The 20,473-nt window shown below is 43.5% G+C and overlaps 1 non-coding gene across 1 annotated transcript; it reads left to right on the top strand.

The window, feature by feature from the left end:
- The first annotated feature begins 19,796 nt into the window (after positions 1-19,796).
- On the top strand, positions 19,797-19,869 carry TRNAV-AAC (transfer RNA valine (anticodon AAC)). The gene has a single exon. It is a non-coding gene; the product is annotated as a tRNA-Val (tRNA).
- Positions 19,870-20,473: the final 604 nt, after the last annotated feature.

Raw genomic sequence — 20,473 nt, forward strand, 5'->3', positions numbered from 1 at the left:
GAACATCCTTGTCATAGGATGGCTCTGAAATCCAGGAATGTCTGACAAAATATCGAAAGACAAAAAATCGAGGTACAAAATAATCGGAGCAATAATATTGATGTCAACAATATCGAAATCCTTTCTACAACAAGGTAAGTACAAAAATATCGAAAAAAATAAATCGATGTTAAAAATATTGTTTTTAAAAAAATTGCTTTTTTAATTAAAAAATATGTAAAATAAATTAAATAATACTTAATAAACATAGTCAAAACTATTTAATGATATTTTAAATTAATAAGTAATATACATAATGTAATAAAAAATAATTAAACATATACTTCTAATATATAATATGTATACCTACTTAATAATCAGTTTTAATAATTATTTTAATAAGTTATAAATAATTAAAAATATAAATTACAAATTCATCTATACCCATAAGATATTAACATAATTAAAAATTTAATAATTATGCAAAACAAATTAAAAAGAATTAAATTTACTTTTAATATTTTTTAAAGTAATTATGTACTACATTATCTAAAACAATGCAAAAAATATTAAATAACAGAGGGAATAAAAAACTATTGCAACTCCAAAAAAACAACAGTAAGTAAAATGTTGGATAGCGTAGGGGTTAAAATTACTATTACCACTCCAAAGAGTGCAACAGTAGGGAAAGTGTTGGATAGCTTATGGGCAAAAATTACTATTCCAACTCCAGAGAGTGCAACAGTAGGGAAAGTGTTGGCTAGCGTAGGGGTAAAAATTACTATTCCCACTCCAGAGATTGCAACAGTAGGGAAAGTGTTGGATAGCTTAGGGGTAAAAATTACTATTTCCACTCCAAAGAGTGCCACAGTAGGGAAAGTGTTGGATAGCGAGGGGTAAAATGTACTATTCAAACTCCAGAGAGTGCAACAGTAGGGAAAGTGTTGGATAGCGTAGGGGTAAAAATTACTATTCCAACTCCAGAGAGTGCAACAGTAGGGAAAGTGTTGGATAGCGTAGGGGTAAAAATTACTATTCCCACTCCAGAGAGTGCACCAGTAGGGAAAGTGTTGGATAGCGCAGGGGTAAAAATTACTATTCCAACTCCAGAGATTGCTACAGTAGGGAAAGCGTTGGGTAGCGTAGGGGTAAAAATGACTATTCCAACTCCAGAGAGTGCAGCAGTAGGGAAAGTGTTGGATAGCGTAGGGGTAAAAATTACTATTCCAAATCCAGAGAGTGCATCAGTAGGGAAAGTGTTGCATAGCGTACGGGTAAAAATTACTATTCCCACTCCAGAGAGTGCAACAGTAGGGAAAGTGTTGGATAGCGTAGAAGTTAATAACATACTTATAAATAAATTAATATTTTAAAATATTAAAAAAATTAATTAGTAAATAAATCTAAACTATTTACAAATACCAATAAATAATTATTAAAAACATAATTACCAATGAATAGTTAAGTAACAATACATTAATAATAAATACCAATTAATAATAATTAATAAATATTAATTTCAAAATAATAAACATTGAACAATAACATATTTCTTTTAACAAAAGCATAATAATTATTAAAAAGTAATTACCAATTAACTAATATTGAACCAATAAATCATTTGTTAAATCAAATATTAATAATTATCAAACAGTAATTGCCAACTAATAATTACTTATTAATATATAAATTAAAAATATCAATAAATATTTTTTAGTAATATTTAATTACCAATTAATGATTAAACAACAATACATTAATTTTCATAACCAAAAAATTATTCTTTTAAATAATTACCAATATATAATTAATATCCAATAAATTACTTATCAATACCCAACTATAAATGTAATAACTACTTAATTACATATCAATTACTTTACACACTATTCCCCTATAAACGCACAACAAACTCCAATAATAAAATAATACACTTAACATAATTATCAATTAATCAATTAATTAAAATTAAGTACCAATTAATAAAAAAATATTACCAATTAATAATCAATTAACAATAATATAATTAGCAAAAACAATTAATGAACATAAATTATTACTTGTTATACATTTAAATTACTTCCCACCCTATTCCTCTATAAACCCATAACCCGCTACAGAACATAATTATCAATTAATCAATTATTTAAAATGAATTACCAATTAATAAAAATGAATTACCAATTAATCAAAATTAATTTATAATTCCTTAAAATGTATACTTAATTTATTATAATTAAATTACTTCCCACCCTATTCCCCTATAAACCCACAACCCGCTACGGTACTAAAATACTAAATGTAATTAAATTACATAAAAAAATTAATAAAACACATAATAATATACATAAAAATAATATAAAAATCTATATGAGTAACATCGATATTACTAACATCGATATTAGTAACATCGATATTACTTATATCGATATTAACAAAATCAATATTACTTACCTTCTAAATTCTGTCCCTTCGAGATTTAAAAAATCGATATTACTTACCTTCTATATTCTGTCCCTTCGATATTAAAACATCGATATTATTGTAGGTCGATATTAAAATATCGATATTTTGTCTGCCTACCCCAGGACAGATTGAGTACAAATGAAGATCAGGTCTATGGAACAGTGGACAGATGTTGCTGAGCATGGCTGAAGATGATAGCCACCATATAATCTCTGCTGAGAGAAAATGTGTGCAGAGCATGTATCTGGAGAACATTGGTCATGGTGACGGCATTAGGCCAGTGTATTCCTAGGATATAAGTCTTCGGTGCATGGCATGGCCAAGGGCAAGCACTGCCTCATGCATTCATTGGGAATATGTTAGACCTAGCATCCTTGGTGTGGTTTCTCATGTCTTTTTGCCTCTACCACCTGCATTTTTGACTGTATGCTGGTCTTCGTTTTTGCTGGTTTGTGTGCTCTGGGCACTTTACTACTGTTGATCAGTGCTAAAGTGTAAGTGTTCACTGTGTAAATTATAATTGTGATTGGTTACCCGTGATTGGCATATTTGATTTACTGGTAAGTCCCTATTAATGACATGTGCATTATGTGTGCCCAGGGCCTGTAAATGAAATATTACTAGTGGGCCTGCAGCACTGGTAGTGTCACACTCATGGCTAGCCCTGTAACCATGTCTCATGCCTGCCATTGCAGTCAAGTACACTTTTAAATTGCCATACCAACCTGGCAAGTGCACCCACTTGCCAGAATCAAACCTTAACTTTTACTACAAGTAAGTAACCCCTATGGTAGGTCCAAGGTACCCCCATGGGCAGGGTGCAGTGTATATGAAAGGTAGAACATGGACAGATGTGTTTTACATTTCCTGATTGTGAAACACTGACAATATAGTTTTTCACTATTGCAAGGACTAGCTCTCCCACAGGTTATCATTGGTGCTACCTTGTAATATCTACAAGTGTAACTTTCAATTAAGAAGAGCTAGAGATTTGGCGTTTGGGCTCTCTGAGCTCAGAATTTAAAAATACCTCTTTTAGCGAAGGTGGTTCTTAGGTTGTGTGGTTAAAAGTGCCACTTTTAGAAAGTGGGCATTTTCTTGCTTTACCATCCTGTGCCTCTGCCTGCCTGTGGAATCCACATTTGGTTTAGACTGACAGTTGGGCTAATTGTGCATTCACTCTAGACGGTCACACAAAAAGTGCTGGGGTGTGCCCTGCATTTCCTGATGGCCAATTACCAGGCTGATGGACCTTCCTGAGCTAGAGTGGTATGAGGAGCTTTCACTGACACCTGAATAGGGCTGCGCTTGGCCTCTAACAATGCTCTCTTCACCCCCTTGTGGTCTGAATGCAGGATCTGTGCACTACAAGTCTATCCTTTGAAGTATGCCTGCTTCAAAGGACAAAAGAGGTATAAGTATTTGACCTATAACCATGGACTTTCAGAACACTTCTGGACTGAGGACTCTGCCAAGAAGAAGAGCTGAAGAGCTGTAACGAGGAGAACTGCCCCTTTACTATGTGTTGCTTTGCTGGGTGGGCCTGCAGTTGCTGCTTCTGTCTGTGGGCAGTGAAAGAACTGGACTTTGCTTTCTTGTATTCTTATTTTGCAAGGTTCTCCAAGGAATTGTGTGTGCTTGCTTTCTGTTGGAAGTCTCAAGGCCGTAAATGACTTCACCTGCAGCATCCCTGAACTCCACTGACTCACCAAGTGGTGCTAATTCCAGTTCTGGGCCCTTGGAGCTGGTTCTGCTGCTTCAAGACTTGAAAATCCATGAATCGCCTTTCCATCACTGGTTTTCCAGCCAGAAGCTTGCAGTGTGGTTAAAAAAGCAACGCATTGCTGCTGTGCGGCTGAAAAACACATTGCCTGTTTGTGCCCAAAGAATCGATGCATCCCAAATCCAGGGTATTGTGTCTCAGACGTTCATGAGCCCCGCTTTGACTTCAACACCAGCCCTGCTGTGCGGCTGAAAGAATTGACACATCACTGGTCTGCAGCTGGAAGAATCGATGCAGCACCACTTTTACTGCCATCGCATTAACCCCAGCACGTCCGTATTTCCACGCATCGCACCTGTGCGATAAGTCTCTAATGCATCGTCCCACTGAAAGAATTTGCCTCTGGATATCAAAGCATTGCTTCTCCTCACAGTAAGGAATCGATGCAACGCTTCTCCTACAAGCAGTGGAACTGACGCCCTCATTCCCCTGGGACTCAAGTACCAACGCATCACTTTGTTTTCTGATGCTTTACTGCTTTGCAGCTGTTTTTCATCTTGGAATTTGGCCCGTCAAAGGTACTTTGTGCTAAAATAAGCGCATCCATTGAATTCTATAGACAGAATTGCTTAAACCTTTTAAAAGTGATATTTTGAGTTAGGTATGTTGGATTTTTGACATTTTGGTCTTGTTTGGTTTAGATAAAGATTGTTTATTTTTCTAAACTAGTGTGGTGCCCATTTGTGGTGTTTTCACTGTGTTACTGTTATATACAAATGCCTTACACATTGCCTCTGAGATAGGCCTGACTGCTTGTGCCAAGTTACCAAGGGGGTAAACAGGGGTTACATTAGCTGTGTAATCCCCTTACCCTGACTGATGGAAAGGTTCCTATTTGGACAGGGTGCAAGCTACTGCCAACTAGAGACCCCCATTTCTAAGAGCATGGTTGAAGGCAATGCCTAGACAGATATTCTATTTAGCCCAATGGTCGCTGCGAAATTGATCCTGGGCCTACCGATTTTTTCCACTCAGGACAGGGACTGAACAAATACCAGTGCTATGGGCATGGGCCCAGGCATGGATGAAAAGGATTCAAGCCTTAGTACTCTTCCCCCTCCACAGTGGGCCTGGTTTAAGTCCTCTATCTGCACCCAGACTCCGATGGGTGAGCAAAGGATGGACCCTGTGGACTCTATGGATTGCGTGCATTGATTACTTTCAGTGATCGTTGACGATATCGCTGTTGATGTGATATGTGGTATCATCGATTATGTAATTTGTAATGTAATGAGCGGTGAATTGACGTGATATGATAGTTCAGTTTCTCACTATAACTAGTAAGTTTCAGTGGTATTTAGGTTTTGGATTGCAAACATAACATCCCTTCATCCTTTCAACTTGTTACTCAGTGGCATAGCCAGTGTGTCATAGGCTCTAGTGCAATAAAGGAAATGGCCCCCATGGCTGCAGACTGAACTGTGAAATAAAACCACTGGGCCCAATGCCACTGCCCCTGTTGCACCACTGGCAGCTACGTTCTGTTGTAACTAAGGGCCTTATTTATGGCCAAGTCACGCAGTGAAGCGCAGAAAGTCACCTTACTGGGCTGCACTTTGTAACAGGAAACAGGACAAGAATGTGCTGTATTTAAGGCAATATGGCGCATTTCTATTTATTTCCTGTGCTGGCACACTTTTGGCAGCCTAGCGCCAATGCACCTTCCTGCACAAAAAAATCCTGAGAGGCTTTTTCTTCTTTTTATGTGTGCTGCAGTATGCCTCAGATATAGATAGAAAAAAAACCTAGGAGCAATAAAGATATTTATCCTCATTACACCTCACCTGTGGTTCACTTGGTGCATTTCTGGGTCTACCACTCCTGGTAAATCTGAAAACGCATCAACATCCATGGATGCTGCATGGAAAGACCCACGCAACACCCATGGAAACACCACCCTGGTGCAGAGCAATGCAACGCAATGACTTGCACTGTGTTACATTATTCAAGATTTATGAAGCCACTCAGGGCCACGCAAGGTGGCCTTGTGTGGCTTCATAAATCTCATTTTTAAATTGGTACGCTCCTGCACGATGTTGCATGGTGCAAGAACCACCCAAAGGGGCTCATAAATAGGTCCCTAAGTTGGCAGTAGTGAAGCTATCTTTATAGTTACACTATGCCAATCTCACCATAGGAATATATATTTTTCTTTTTTATCTTTAATGATGAAACTGCAAAAACCATATGATAATCTTGTTTGCCTTTTCACTGGTTTCTGATAACAAGCCAATAAACTAGAGATCATATTGGGTAAAATAAAATAGGTAACTTGACAGTAGGGCCACCAAGTTGGCTTGTCAATTAATGAACACATTGAAACATTATGGAATCTAATTGGACGAGGGGAAATGTTATCCCTTGGTCAAACACAGGTTTACATATCCAACTATAGTGTCTGGACACTAGTAATCTGATTGGCTTGCTGCAACAAAAAAAAAGAATGCTGTGGCAGCTATTACTGGATGGTAGGCTGTGCTCCCTGATCTCGTCACTCATGGCTGTACGCCTTGAGCAACTGCAATAGGCGAATAAAGCATGGACAGAGACTGGCTGTAGATCAAACTGTTCATCTTGATGCTGACCCTAATGACCTATGGCTGTGCACATCTCGGATTGGTACGAAGGGAATAATGCAGGACCTTGCCATAGGCTGACATTGCACGCAAAGCCCTACCTCAGCGCCCAAAGGCCATTATTGGCGGGCTAGGTGGGATGGGGTCTGAGCATCAAGTCTTTTGCCAAGCCAAACCCTGCACCTACAGCCCACTATGCATGGGAGAAGGCAAGGCACAGCTGGGTTGGGTGGGACAGACCCTGTGCCTTGAGAGGTCTGCGAACCGCCTATGACATTGCACAGCTGGTTTGGGTGGAAAACATGGGTTGGTGGAAGTGGAGGGGCAGTTAAGGTATGCTGGTCCTCTTGTGCAGTGCCTTGTATGCAAGCAAAAACAGTCTGAATTTGCAGCATTTGTGCATCAACAGCCAGGGGAGTTCTCTGAGGTGTGGCAAGGTGGGTTTGTTTGTCTTGGGAGGTCCAGGATAAGTCTAGCTGTGGCGTTCTGAATGGTCTGAAGTCTGTGGAAGAGGTGGTTGGACATTCTGGCATAGAATGCTTTGTTGTAGTCTAGTCTGCTGGTGACTAGAGTTTGAGTGACCATATGCCTGGTGCTCCATCAATGATGAGGAATGGTTAAAAATAATAGAGGGATGTGTCTAATTTTAATACAGGAAACGTGGCTTACCGATCCTTTCTATATAAATGGTTATCAGACTGTTTGTACTAATGCTAGCCCTTTCAGAATGGATAGGGCCAAAGGAGGTTTAGCGGCCTTAATTGCAGTTTTCTCACCGCTCACACTTAGGAAGGCCAATACATTGTCACAGTTTTATCAACTTCTGCATTTCTCTTCAGAGGGAAACTTGTCTATTATTTTAGTGAATTTTTAAAATAACATTTTCAATAATACAAGAGGTAGGGTCATTATGTCACTAGAAGAGGACCTGGATCACTTTTTGGAGGATTTAGGGGAGAACCATGTATTGTTCTGGGCGGGCGATTGTAATTGCAAAAATGCAATATTGAAGTAGGAGAGACATGTGGTTATTGCGACCATTTTGGTGACTGTATCGCCCACTTTGCTCATGACCCTTATGGGAAAGCGATTAATTATGCAATTCATAAATACAATTTAGTACTTTTGGATCCTATTACATCTGTTGGGGTAACAACTTTAAATATGTATGAGGAGGCTAGGTCATCTTCAAATATTGATAATTTTATAGTTTCGCAAACTGTAGAGATTGAGTAGAATTTTTTTTAATCCGCGTGAGTCTTTATAGTGATCATCACCCGCTAATTATGTACTTAAGGCATAGCCTGAAACCTAAAGTAAAAGGGAAGGTAGCGGCTACAAATATTGGAACCCAGGGTAAAAATGGAGCTTCCATAAGGTGGTCAGGGGTCGACCCCACCTCTTTTATGGAACATCTTAGAGAGAAAATACAGAGTGAATTGACATATGTTTAAATAGTTCCACCACAAAATCAGCCATTATTTCGGCTTTTGTAACATAACTACAGAAACAGTGGGTGATTTAACCACTAAGATGAGAAAGAATGTTAGAATGTTTCTGATTTCAACCCTAGAAGGTTTAGTCAAGTTTGCCTAAGGCTAAATAGGGATCTAAAAAAGGCTTTGAAAGTAAGACCAAGGGATGGCGGAGGAATTACCCTTTTGCGGAAATCCTATAAAAATGCCTTGAAAGAAAGAAAAACGGAGATCCTCGAGGAGGCCTGGAAGAAATTAACCCAGGCCGCTGATACACATGATGCGGTCCTCTTCTGGAAAGCAATTATCTATCAATTTTTTAATGAGAATGCAGCAGTTAAAATTGACACCGTAGTCCCTCCTGAGGACTGGATATCTCACTTTGAGAATCTTTTTTATCCCGATTCTGTGAAAGTAACTAAGCGCAATAATGGCATTATCATTTTAGTGGAACCTGTAGAATTGTCCCCTATGACCCTAGAGGAAATCCCATCTGCCTTACAAAATTGTGCTAATGGGAAAGCTGCTGGTCCGGATGGGGTCCCAAATGATGTTTTTAAATATGATATGTAGGGTAATTGCTACCGTCCCATATCCCTTCTGGATTCTATCTCCAAACTAATGGGAAGGATAATGTTGGGGAGGTTAGAAAAATGGGCCAATGAAAATAACATCTTATCTGAGGCCCAGTACGGATTTAGAAGGGGTATTGGGACAGTGGAACAATGTGTGAAACTGGAGCTGTTGATAGGCAAATATACCTTAGCAATGGAAGGGCTCTTACATCTCTGTTTTGTCGATCTCACTAGCGCCTTCAACCTTGTTAATCCCGCCAAATTATGGCAGACCTTGAGGGCGCTAGAGGTTCCTGATGACATAATTGTATATTTATCACAGATGTATACCCTCTTAACCTCTAGAGTTCGCTTTGGCCCATCTGGGGAATGCACCCCGGAATTTAAAGTAACACGAGGCATCCGACAAGGATGCATGCTTGCTCCACTTTTATTTTCGCTATATATTAACAATGTGAATGCCTTTTTACAAAGTCAGATACCAGATGCACCAAAAGTTGGGATGTGTATGATCCCTGTACTCTTATAAGCAGACAATGCTGTCCTGATTTCTAGGACAGCAAATGGACTGCAAAAATGTATTGACAATTTTGCATTATATATGTCCGGAAAAGATCTACAGATAAACTTAAAAAAACTTTTGTTATGACTTGTGGGAGTATTAGTTCTAAGACAGACAACATCATGTGGGAGGGGTAGCTATAAACAGAGTTGTTACTGTTTCATATCTGGGCCTGCTATTTAATAGGAATGGCACATGGAACTCCCACATAGATATGTATAACTGGAAATGTCTAAAAATTACTGAGGGGATTTTTAGATTTTCTACAAAAATAGGTAATAAACCTATACGGGAAATCGTAGCTTTATATCAAAGTAAATGTGTTACAGGATTTTGCTATGGGGCAGCACTATGGGGGGGAGCACATATTACCCCCTCCAAATACAAGAAAATAAATTCCTGAAAAGATTGTTGGCAGTGCCTAGCTCTACTGCGAACTATATTGTACACAGAGAATTATCAATATCTTACCTTAGCGACCTAATAAACAGGCAAGCTCTCACTTTCTGGTATGGAATATGGTGCAAAGATGAGACCATAATTACCAAAGAATTAATTATGGACTGTTTAGCTCTCGACAATTGCAAGAAAATCCCTTGGTTGGAGCATATCTATACCCTTTTGAAATTCTGTAAGATAGATACTGATAGAAAGAACCCTGTAGCTATCCAAGATTTTAGCAAAAGAGACTTAAAGCTAAGATACATGAATTCTGCAGAATGCGAAAGGAAGGCTGAAGCTAGCCAAATGCATAGTGTTATTTCTTACTGTGAAATTAGACCTGTAAGAGGCGTACCAATGTATTTAACACAGGTTAGGAATTTACAACACAGATTTTACTTAACACGACTTAGATTAGACACGCTTCACTACTTAACAGCCTTCCCCAGAAGGGAAAAGTGGTGCCATAAACTCCTGTATTGCCCATGTGATGGTAAAACACCTCAATCCACGATGCATTTTATTCTTTTCTGTAGTTTTTATAAAGATTTCTGAAAATGTATTTTAAAACCTCAGTTTTCATCTAATACGCTTTTCCATTACAAACATGCTTTTAACTTTATATGTGGCCTGTGCAATGAAAAAAGTTATCATTGCTGTTATTCTGTTTATACTATTAGCAATAAGGAAAAGAAAAGCGTATGCATTTTTGGACGCTCTGCAATACAAAAACTTTGATGATTAATTATAGCCTGTTACATACCCTGTTCTTTTATGTTTAATAGCGTCCTGCACTTTACTCACTTGTTTAAAATGTCCGCATCCCGTTAGGATTTTGCACCTTGCACTTTACTATTTATTTGATATATCTGCACTTTGCATTTTAGGCATCCGGTCACTTGGTATATGCATTATTTTTCAAGTATAATATGTTGTGTCATACTGAATGTTCATGAAATGTTTTAATTTTTATTGTTTAATTTTGACAACTAACTGCAGCTTGTATTGATTCCCCTTGATTAGCATGCTTTTATGGTGATATCATTTCACTGAATAAAGTTGTTTTTGACTACTGCCTGGTGCTCTTGGGGATCAATTTAAAGAGGAGCTAACTGTGTTTACTTTTGATGCCATGTCGAGTTTGTTGTCTAAGATTATTCCTAGTTTCTTGCATGATTCATGAGTAAAGGTGTTGGGCCAAGCTCTGATGGCCGACCAGGTTAAGTCCATGGGAAGTTCTTATTCACAGAGATTAACACGTATCTGAGTTTACTTTCAGTCAGTTGGTTTTCATTCATTTGGGTACGTAGATCATGCACTTGGTGGAGCTGGATCTGGTCATGGAGGACTTATCAGACATTGAGAGGATGAGCTGACTGTCATCAGCGTAGGAAATGATGGAGATGCTGTGGGATCTGATGAAGTTGCCGAGTGGTGGCATGTTAATGTTGAGCACGATGGGGCTGAGAGATCATCATTGAAGGACTCCACAGAGCATGTCTTTGGGTTCTGAAGTGTAGGATGGGAGTCTGGCTTTCTGTATTTTTCCTTTTATAAAGGAGCATGTCCATTTGAGGCCTGGGCCTTGGATGATTTTAGTGCAGGTGTCTCCAACCAGTTGAACCTGAGCTACCTGTAGTGATCATGAGGTACCAGTAGCTCGTAGACACCTTCATAATAGCTAACAGCCTTGAGTTCATTTTTAAATACGCTCAGGGTCACATTTTCCTTTTAAAGTTAAGGAAAAGCTATGTTTTTTTTACATTATTATCACCAGGCTGCAGATAGAAGGGCCTGATAATGAGCAGTGCTGGAGTCAGATATATGACCCAGGCTGGGGCTCAGAGGTGAAAAACAAACATACTGAGGTGTTTACCTCTTAAATAAAAGTCCTTGTCAAATCAATATTGAAGCATGAGAACAACATTGTGTCTCTGAATGCTTTTAAATTGGAGAAAATGAAAATGTAAAAGTTACCAAATGTTTAAGTTGTCTTCATTTATATTTTCTCCCATTTCAAAGTGTTGCATTTACAAACAGCAGGCCTCTAGCTTCCAGGGTCCAGTAGATACTGTGCCATATTTATAACTGAAAATACAGTAATTGTTTTAAATGGGAGATATTTAAAGTGAAGAAAAATATTTCCATGAAACATCGAGGCATATTTACAATAAACTGGTGCAGTGCGGTGTAGCTCCAAATTGCTAATGCCGTGCTCTGTCAGTTTAAAAATGCAGGGATGCACCATATTCACAAGGATGAGGCGCACCCCTGCGTTCCCTTTGCGCTGTCGCTAAATCTAGCTGCCTAGCGCCAACGTAGGCACACTTGTACCATAGTACAAGGGAATGATTGTTCATGTTCAGGAAGGTGTCCCTTCCTGCACACAAACAAATACTAATGGCGATTTGTAACTTCTGTGTGTGCTGTGGAATGCAGCACACATAGAAGTTGCTACTTGTCATTATTTAATGATTGTTTCTGTGCAGGAAGGGACACCTTCTTGTGCATGAACAATCCCTAGTGGCGATTTTCTCTTTTTATTTGTGCGGCAGAATGCAGCACACACAGAAACAGCAAAAATTAGGAGAAATTAATAATTTCTCCTCGTTTCAACAGGTTAAGACCAGGATTTCTCTTGTTTTATTTTTGGCACTGGCCCATATTTGTGCCACCCTTGTAAGTAGGGGGCAGCATCAAAAAGCAATGGGTGTTGTGGTGGAATGCTCACTGCAACACCCATTGCCCGCCCCTTTCATGCTAAGTGCTGCGTGAAAAGGAACCTTATTTACAATGTGGCGTTAAGCCACATTTAATGGCTTAACGCCACCTTGTAAATAAACCAAAGGGATTAGCGCCACCAGAATGCCATACAAAGTGACGTTCTGGTGGCGATAAGTCCCTGTAAATATTCCCCTCTTAGTCTTTCCTCACTTTCAATTAAGCTTATTAAGTCCTGAAGTTTAATGTAGCATTTTTCTGCCCTTTAAGTTCCTCACATCTAACCAAATGGCTGTATTCTTTCAGTTGCAAATTTGCCATCATGTCTACAGGCCACTGGGAGCAAGTTGCTGGCTGTTTCTAAGTATGACACTTGGAAATGGGAGAACATTTAAATGATAAGTTTTAAGAAATCCATTTATCATAAGGTTAACTCTTCCGTTTAATTTTCTCTAATGTTAAAGTATTGCCTTTCCACCAGTAGGTATCTTACTCCCAGAGTCTGGTAGTCATTGTGTCAGATTTATAACTTAAAAATGCAGCCATTATTTTAAGTGTGAGAAAAAAGTGCACTTTACTTCATTTCCATTTTTTAAACAAGTGGTTGTATGTTTATGTTATACATGTAACTGAGCTACATATGGTGAAAGGTATTTCCTGTACCACAAGTACATACAACATAGGTTATCAGTCACTGATACACATATATTCCATTCACACGCAGAACATGTTCATACCACTCCAAAGACCATGATCCCACCGACACACATGGCAGTCCGGTCATAGTGCCCCTAGCCCAAGTATTTTGTTCAGACCATAGTATCTGGCTCTATGGATATTGCTCTTAGTCCATAAAGCTGGGCTTGAGGGGTATTTGAAAACAATGCACAAGTTGCTTAGCTTCAGTAACGCATGATGATTTTCACAGATCAATAGTAGCTTTCACTACATAATGGGTTGGAGACCTTTGCTTCAGTGAGTAGTTTTTTGCTGAGGCTGGAGTGTGACCTGGCGTTGATGCAGTGAACAGGTCCAGCGGTATGAAGACTGCTGTTTCTCCTCAGTCCAGTGAGGTGCAGATCTTGGGCCTTATTTGTGAAGAGCTGCGTCACATTAACGCCGCTGTTGCATCACTTTCAGTGATGCTGCGGTGATGTAAATAAGTTCCATGTTGCACCATATTGATGAAGTGATGCATCTAGGCACGTAAACCCCTGAGATACATTATACTGCGTCAGTTATAATGTATGCAGGGTGGGCGTTCCCCCGTGAGAAAGGGTCGTAAGAGTGGCGCAGTGAAATCTGTAAGATTTCACTGCACCACTTCTAGGATGCCAATGCATCACAATCTTACACCGGCCTCATGACAGCTGTAAAGGTGACGCAGGCCCTTTCACGAGGACACATTGCTGGAGTTGCGTCTGTTTTCAGACACACCCCAGCAATGTGCCACTTTTGCCCCGACAGATACGTCATGATTACTGACATATCTGTCATTCCTTGCGACATGATGCGCCATACAGTAAATATGGCGGATGCATCATGTCGCACGGAGGGAGCTCTGAGAAGTGTTGCGTCACTGCTCTCATGCAGAGATGCAACACTTCTCATAAATGAGGCCCCTTATTTTTAGCTGCAATGAATGCTGTCTCTGTCCTGTGGTTGCTTCAAAAACCAAATTAGTTGTGGTCGAGAAGATTGTGAAGTAACAGATGGTTAGTGAGTTGATGGTTGATTGTCTTCTCTATTACTTTTGCTGGGTAAGGTAGGAAGGTGGGGAAGTGGCTCATCTCGTTCTGGTCTATCGAAGGTCTTTTGAGGAGGCCCGTAAGTGTGGCATGTTTCCAGTCCTCAGGGAAGGTGGTTGGTGGAAACAATGGAGTAGTTGATGAAGTGAGTGAGGAATTTGCAGATTAGAAATCATCCTAAGTTGTAGTTATGGTGCGGACAAGTGCCTGATGGGGCGCCGTAAAGGATGGTTTTCATGATAGAGGTGGTGTCTCCATCAGTGAGTGCCCTTCAGTTGGTTAGGTGTGGGTCCGAGTGAGAGATGAGTAAGGTACAGATGCTGTCCTTGTGGTTCAGTTGTTTTTTGAAGTTATTATGATCTTTTGAATCTTGCTGTGGAAGAAGTTGGAGAAGTTGGTACATAGTTTGTGAGAGAGGGTGATGGGATTTCAGAAGCTTCTGGGGTAGCTAATATCTCTTTGTCATTGTTGAAGCTAGCTTTGATTCAGTCTTCTCTTGGTGTCTCTCAGACGTTGGTGGTAATATCTGTGTGTGACCTTGTAGGTTGATCTGGCATCGGCGTCATGGCTGGCTCTCCATTTCCTTTCCAGCTGCTTGCAGTATCTTTTGAAGTTTAAGAGTTCTTCCATGTACCAGGAGGCCTGTTTGCTGGTTCTGTGATGTTTATGGGTCATGATTGGTGCAAGAACATATGTGCAGGTAGGGATCCACTGGTCAAAATTATTGATGTCCTCGACTAGGTTCTTGGTGGTGTTGGGTTGATTTGTTTCAAGTGCAATACATAGGTTCACTTCCGTTATTCTTTTCCAGTTTCAGCTGGGTACACTGGTGCTGATGGGAGCTTTGGCTTGTGACATGATGATTTTGAAGTGGATGATGGAGTGATCGTCCATGTGAGTGGTAATAAGGAGCAGTATCTGATGCTGTTATAGAAAAAAGGATTGTGCTTAGAGTGTGTCCTGTACTGTGTGTGGGGTCCGTGATGAGCTAGGAAAGTCCTATACAGGTTCTTGAGGACGTCGGTGGAGTTGTGGTCAGAGGGATCTTCCATTTGGAAGTTGAAATCGCAAAGAAGAAGAAGTTCTTGGAGTTGATTGCGAGTGGGGGCGGGGGGTTTGAGGAAATCAAAATGAGGTTGCTAAAATTCCTTCATGGTCTGGGAGTTCTGTATTCTATGGTTCATTTTTGAGTGGCGTTGTCATTGATTTGTAGCCTGAAGTTCCATGAAAGGGGTGTCTGGGTCTGTGGAGGTAGTGCATTTGAGGGTTTCTTTGTTTATGATTGTGAGCCTCCGAGTTTGTTAAGGGGCCTTGGATCACGATCTTGTATACTTCTGGAACGCCACCATGATGTTTGGAGATGAGGCAGTTTTCAGCCAGGTTTCCGACAAGAAGAGGTTTGTTGCACTGTTGCTGAGTAGGCCCCAAATTTTGACTTTGGGTTACTTGAATTAGAGGGTGTTGAGAAGCATGCATGTGAGTGCTTGCTAAGTGTCTGGTGTGGTGTTTGGTGAGGTGAGGTTATGATGGGGGCATGTGAGTCGGAGGTATGTGTTGAGTTTGGGGACATAGTTCTGCAAGTGAATCAACAGTGGAAGCATGAAAAAGGTCCTAATGTGCTGATGAGCGCAGTGCAGTCGCAGTGGATGGACAGATGTCCTGGGTTGAACATGCAAACGGTTGCTGTTGAGTTGCCACAGAGGGTGAGCCAACCAGGGATCAAGGTCCTGGGCGAGGTCCAGGTGCGGACGAGTGCAGACAGGCTTGACTTTGACACGCCTTTGGTGTTCCTTTCATGCCGCCATCAACTAGGTCGAGCAGGATGGAGGCCACAGTGGAGCAGTGGGTGGGGTTAGGAAAGGGCAGAAAGAAGACACAGGAAGAAGCAGCAATCATGGGAGAGCAGGTAAGGAGCGGGGCAGGAGGAGAAAAAAATGCAGGAGAGGGGTAGGGGGTTATGGGAGCCTAGAAGAAGCATGAGAATGAAAGGATTAAAAGAATGTGAAAGGTACAGTAAAAGGCACACAATTTCAGAGAAATGCACAAAAGTAAAAAAAAAGCCACAGAAAAATTAAGAAAAGGCCAAAAAAGGTTTGAAAAAAAGCAGAAAAGTTGAAAAAAGGCACAAAAAGGAAGGAAAATAGCAAAAAAATTAACAAAAGTTAGGGATGGCACAAATGTTAAGAAAAGAGGCACAAATGTTCGGAAAAGGCACAAAAGTGGAAAAGGTACAGGATTAAGAGAGGAGTAAAGAGAGTGACAGGCTGTCTGTTCCGGCGGTGAGTGCCTTGTGCCCCCCCCCCCACCTCCGAGAGCATTGTGTTGGGCACGGCCATTGTCATGGCTGCGGCCGCTCTGTGGGGGGGATGGACAGCTCCAGGTGTGCTTAGGGCAGCGGCCCCTTCTCCTGGTTGTTCGATTTCGGGAGAAGGGGTAGGGATGGGTCGGAGGCTCCTTGCCGTCTGGTGCGGCTTCCTTGTCTCTTGCAGGCAGGTTGTTGTTGGGGGGGAGAGAGCACGGCAGGGCCCCCTTTCCCGGCCTTTTCCTTCCAGGCGGCGGCATGGTGATGTGGGGGGGAGGCATGCGTTGCTTGGCTTCCCTCAAGGAGACCTACGTCGGCAACGCCGGTTTGAGGGCTCGGGGGACTGTTGGTGCAGTCCGCAATTGATTTCGCGGGGAGGGGGGCGGCGCGCACAGGGCTGTTCTACCCACCTCCCCCCCCCGTCGGACGGTTCATGGGCCCTGATGCGCAGGGTGACTTGTGGTTGTGTGGGGGAGAGGGCGGCGAGCCCCAAGTGGCTCCCCCGCACCCCTTTGTGGCTAGTTCTGTTCGGAGGCTTTTGAGGGGATGGTTGGCTGCTCTGCAGCCATGCGGCCCACGGCCGAGCCAGCCTTGGTGTAGGGGCACCTGACCGCGCACTGCGGCTGACCAACCACTGTGGGTAGGTACCAGCGTTTTCCGAGGGTTGATGCGTGCCTGGAGTGCGGGGTTCGGCCAGGGCATTCATTCTGGTGGGGGCAGGCACTGTTTCTAGCCAGTGAGAGAAGGCGTTTAGTGTGCCCAGGGTGTGTTGGCGTGTGCGGGGCCGTCCCAGTCACCTGCTTGATTGCGGCCCTCGGTGGCATTGTGGCGGTGTCCTTTGTTTCCGCGGATCACGTTGTGCCTTTCCCGTGAGGCAGAGGTTTGTTGCTCTTCCCCCCCATCGAAGCCTCATGAAATGAATGTGGCTATTATGGCCAATTTGTTGCGTCCTGTGAGAGATCGCAGCTCTGCGCCTGCCCGAGGCCACGCAGTGGCCATTGAGAGGGCGGGCCAATAGTCACGGAGGGCTGACCCGCCCCCAGGAAGTTGTTAGCCTCCCCTCCTCACTGGTTTGAGGAGGCGGCTGGACGCGAGTCTCGTCCGGGGGCGGCAGGGAGGGGCCTCCGTGGGTACTTAGGTTGCCGCACCACGTTGGAGGGCCTCTTTGCCGCCCCGGACGCCATCGGTTCTCTTCGGGACACTCTTTTTAAGGTGAGCAAGGCCTTGCCCGGCCTATAATTCCCCCCCCTTCCCCTCCGCCTGCTCCTCCTTGAGTCGCGAGCCTGGCGAGGCGGCCCATTACGCGTGGGCTGCTGTGGGGGGGGACGTCCGGTTCCCGATGTGGTCTCCGTCCTTGCCCCCCCCCCCCTCATGGCGGGTGGGGTTTAGCGGGCCGGCCGGTATTTTCGTCGGTCCCGCCGCGGCTTTCGCGACCGCGCTGACAGAGTGCCCCCATGCGGGCTACCCGGTGCGTTGGCCGATCCTCGCCCTACCTCTGTGGTGGCGCTTTCTTCCCCTCTCCGACCCCCCCCCCGCCTTAACTGCGTGCGGTGGGGGGGCCAACTTTTGCAGTGGTTTTCCTTCCTTTCAGGGGCGGCAAACGACGCGGCGACGAGACCAATGAGCTATAGCTCAAAGGAAAGTCTCGTACCTTTGGTGTGTACAGCCCTCACAGACCAGGGTTCGAATCCTGCCAATGCTGTAGAATTATCCCAAGGTGGGAAAATTTCAAAGGTTTTATTTCCCCCCTCCCGCACTCTCTCGCTGGGTGCGGGCGAGACCGGTTAGCCCACGAGGCCGTCTGGCTGGCCATTGGGGGTGATGTGCCTCCCCCCCCCCCTCTCCTATATCCTTTGTGAGCCGGGCAGCTCGACTGGCCCTCAGTTGGGTCCCATAGGAGGGAGAATGTCTTCCGCTGGCGGGTTGCCGCCTGTACCAGAGTGCGAGGGGACTAGGTGTCAGCACATGTGCTGGGCGCATACTATTGTCGCGGCCCGGGCCTTGAGATTGCCGTCTTCGTCACTCAGGCAGTGACCGTGAGTGGACTCTGATGGTCCCTAGAAATCCCGTCTCCACCCCCCCCCCCATTGCCCCCGTGTGGGCCTCAATTGAACGCCGCGCTTCGTTGCAGTGCAGCTGGTCGACAGTGTCGTGTATCTTTGGGGGCTTTGCGATTGTGTCTATTTTGTGAGGAGATGGTTGGTAAAGGGGGTCACCGAGCATAATCTTGGCGGGGCAACGCTAAACATTCCTGGAACCGCATTGTTCTGTGTAGGTGGGGGATGTGTGCCGACAGCCATACTGTAATTGGAAATTGCTGGACATTGTATGCATGTTATCGATTATTTCATTTATGGTATTGTTTACATGCGATGGCTTATCCTATTGATATATACCACGTATGGTGGGCGGTTATTTTGTGTGGGGCAGGTAATCTTTTACGTTCTCTGGCCTGTTATGCTTGCTGAAACCGAGTATTTTGTTGCATAACCTAGCACCCCCCCCCTCCCCTGTTGCTTGCCATGTGGTGGGCGGTCTCGGTGTGTGATGTCGCCATGTCCGGGTTTGCGTGCCGTTTAATATTTTGTTTCGGCAGGGGATTTGTTTATCACGCTTTGCACGTGGCGGACAGCCATTGGGGTCAGTAGTGTATGCTGTCTCCCGTGCTGATGTCGCAGGCCGGATATCGGCAATTCCTTTGGTACCTGTGCGACTACCATGCCCCGCTTTATTGTCACGTCAGGCTAGCTCAGTCGGTGGAGCATGAGACCCTTAATCTCAGGGCCATAGGTGCGAGCCCCACGTTGGGTGAAAACAAGTAATTTTTCACAGCTACATTTCCACACCCCCATGCTCCGGTGCCACTACGGGACCCGGCGGCATTGAGCATCGGGCCCCGGAATCGATGGGAGTCGCGTCTATGACGCCGCTATTCATGTTCTCGTGAACACGTAAATGATTGTCTTTAATTGGTGGTGTGTGGCGCGATGGGTTAAGCCTGGTTCACCTGCCGGGTGCGGCTGGGTGTTCGGCGGCTGGTTGCACGGGCAGCCGGGTGTCGTAATATCGGTAGCTGGTCGGGTGGGTTGGCTACACTGCAGGTGGTCGCTGCTTCAGGCCTCATGCAGCAGTATCAGTTGGTGGGGGACGCTTTTAAGCAGCAAGGTCGTTTCTGTAGTGTAGTGGTCATCATGTTCGCTTAACACGCGAAAGGTCCCCGGTTCGAGACCTGGCAGTAACACTGAGCGTTGGCTGCTTTCAATGTGCCATTTCTTCACGATTGCAGGCTCAGATCGCACCCCCGGCGCCTCGCGGTGCCAAGCAGCTTCTACCCCCATTCCGGGAGGTCAGTATACTGGCGAAGCAGGAGGGGCAGGTTCAGGAGGGAGCCCTGTGCATGAGATTTGAGTGCATTGATGCAATCGCTCGGTGGCCACAAAAAGAGGTGTTTTATGCAGATTTACAAGGGTCATGGCGTTGGCAGCAGGAGGGATATGCCTTTCCGTGCGCCATGGTTTTAATGGGGCCCATATTTAATCCAGTGCGATGGATAAGCCTTACGGGCGCTAATTTGTTCATTGCAGGTCTGATTTAATTTACACGTGGCATTAGATGTGAGCGCGGGGGTTCAGCACATTACGCGCGTAAATGTGTGGGAGCATAGTATCATCGGGCCATAATACCTCGCGGCCCACTTGTGTTAATTCTTGATGTAACGCGTTGCGTGGCATTTTCAGCGCGAGGGGTAAGCATATTCTGTGCACAGTTTAGTTTGTGTCGTTCATATTTACAAGGAGGTATGGTATGATTGGGCCTTAGTACATCTAGACCCAATTGTGTGACTG

Source organism: Lissotriton helveticus, chromosome 3_1 (genome assembly GCF_964261635.1).
Source record: "Lissotriton helveticus chromosome 3_1, aLisHel1.1, whole genome shotgun sequence".
NCBI classification, from domain to species: domain Eukaryota; kingdom Metazoa; phylum Chordata; class Amphibia; order Caudata; family Salamandridae; genus Lissotriton; species Lissotriton helveticus.